General features: G+C 33.7%; 1 non-coding gene across 1 annotated transcript; it reads left to right on the forward strand.

Moving 5' to 3' along the window:
- Window positions 1–1920: 1920 nt before the first annotated feature.
- LOC122744831 lies at window positions 1921–2028 on the forward strand. The gene has a single exon (XR_006355173.1). It is a non-coding gene; the product is annotated as a U6 spliceosomal RNA (small nuclear RNA).
- The last annotated feature ends 517 nt before the right edge of the window (window positions 2029–2545 follow it).

Here is a 2545-nt window from a genome sequence, read left to right on the forward strand (position 1 = left end):
TCTCAGGTCTTCTTTAGCAGCAACCCCAAAATTTTGACACGTTTATTATTATCATCTCTTTTACATAGAAGTTAATTGTTTCTTTAACTCACTGATTTTTCAAGATATTGTTAGGCTTTTAAAAAATTTTTTAGAGGCAGCTAGGTGGCACAGTGGATAGAGCACCGTCCCTGGATTCAGGAGGACCTGAGTTCAAATCTGGCCTCAGACACTTTACACACTTACTAGCTGTGTGACCCTGGGCAAGTCACTTAACCCCAATTGCCTCACCAAAAAGAAATTTTTTTTTAACTAATTACTATTTTATTAGTCTAAAATTAATTTCAGCAGTACTTAAATTAATAGCCTAGACATATTTAGTACTCTGTGATCTCTGGTTGTTGACATGTCATGTTTTCAGATATAAATATTGAGCACCACAAGCTAAAAGTAAAATTTGTGTAAAAGTACAACAAGAAGTCATGGGTCAACAACAAGGTTAGTCCAATTAGAAGGATAAAAGGTACAAAGTAAAATAGGATAGCATAAGTAGCCTCATTGAAGAAGGCTCTTTCCTATTATTTATTAATATTTAATATTTAAAAATAATTCATCTAAAAGATAATAATTTCTATAGGAATTTATCCAACAATCATGCACTTAACCTTTGCTTAATGAATAAAAATCCCTTTCAAGATTCAGAAAAGAAACTCAGAAAATTGGTGGAGGTGTTTCGCTTTTTGATTACTTATGGAAAAAGTGAACAAAGCCAGAAGTGCTCAAAATTCACTATTATTTATTGTTACTTATTTGATGGTTTCCTTTGAGAGAGAAAGAGAGAGAGAGAGAGAGAGAGAGAGAGAGAGAGAGAGAGAGAGAGAGAGAGAGAAACTGTGTTTTTACTTCAATATCAGTTGGGAAGGGTTCTCCAGTATAAGAAATGAAATTACAATTGGCACCTTAACTCAGTAATCACAACACAGGGGACCTCCAAAGTGTTAACTGGCCTTTTATTCCAGGAGGGGCTTTCCATTATGAATGGGGCAGTATAAGCTTGTAGAATAGCCCACACTTTCAATTGAAACCTCAAAAATAAAGCACTTACTCAAGAAAAACTTGACAAATTGCAAATTCAAAAGCAGAAGAAATCTAATAAAGAATAAAAAAGCATGTAGTTGTGTTTTTTCAAACCCTATGTTTATAAATTAGTTATAAACTAAAATTGTGAGACAGAAGTCTGGGTACTTGCAGTGTACAGTAACTGATATCTCTGTCCTGATTTACTGATTCAAGATTGATCACTCATTGTGACATTGGCTATATTTTACTTCCTGAGCCAAATGTTGTCTTTTACCTTATTGTTTTAATAGTTCAGTTTTCAATAACTTCTATAAAATATGCTAAAAACATTCCATGGTTTTCAATTCTTTGAGAAAAAATAATTTTACTTTCTCTAGATATTGATAAAAATTATGATGCAAGCTAAAGTTATAGAAGTTTTAGAAAATAAGGAATTTTAAAGATAATATATTAAGGGATAGAACCAAGATGGAAAAGTAAAAGGAGCATTAAAGCTGAACTCTACTAATATCCCCCCTAAACAACTTTAAAAAACATATCAAATCAAATCAAATTCTAAAGTGATATAATTTTTTTTAAAAGATTGATGTGAGATATCTTTCCAGCCCAGGATAACTTCAGAGGTCAGAAGGAGAGGTCTATGGTACTGTGGTGAGAGCTGGTTGGGAGCCCAGCAGGGCCGCTACACCAATTGTGGGCCTTGGAGTAGCAAGCAGTAGCAATAGTAGCAGCAGCTATACCAGTTAGACACTCGCTCCCCATTGTTGGTTTTTGTTTATGTCCGTGCTTCTGTTTATGTTATATGTATATATGCATATGTATATAACTATTTTACAATATTGTCTATAAAAGATATATTCAGTGCTTGCTTCAGCAGTACATATACTAAAATTGGAACAATACAGAGAAAGATTAGCATGGCCCCTGTGCAAGGATGACACTCAAATTCGTGAAGCATTCCTTATTTTTTGAGCATATCCAGATTAACAAGGCCCCCAAAATGAGGCGGCATACTTACAGGGCTCATGGTCGAATCAACCCATACATGAGTTCCCCTTGCCATATTGAGATGATACTGACTGAAAAGGAACAAATTGTTCCTAAACCAGAAGAGGAGGTTGCTCAAAAGAAAAAGATATCCCAAAAGAAAATGAAGAAACAAAAACTTATGGCATGGGAGTAAATGTGACATTAATATGCCAATAAAAGTGAAAAAGTGTTTTCCTTACCACAAAAAAAAAAAAATATGTTCAATATGTCTGCCTTAAAAGGCAGAAAACATTTATTTATAATTTTCTGTGCCCTACCTAGTATGTGGTCTATATTTGTAGGATACCAGTGATGCTGAGAATTTTTATTCATTTTGGATTAATGTTCCCCTTCATATGCCTTAAGTTTTTTTTACCCTTTCGCCCCCCAACATGTGATTAAATTCTGCATTTTCTCTTTTATCTTTTTGTTAGATTTATCTATCTCTAAGAAAGGA

The sequence above is a fragment of the Dromiciops gliroides genome, chromosome 2 (genome assembly GCF_019393635.1).
Source record: "Dromiciops gliroides isolate mDroGli1 chromosome 2, mDroGli1.pri, whole genome shotgun sequence".
Lineage (NCBI taxonomy): Eukaryota > Metazoa > Chordata > Mammalia > Microbiotheria > Microbiotheriidae > Dromiciops > Dromiciops gliroides.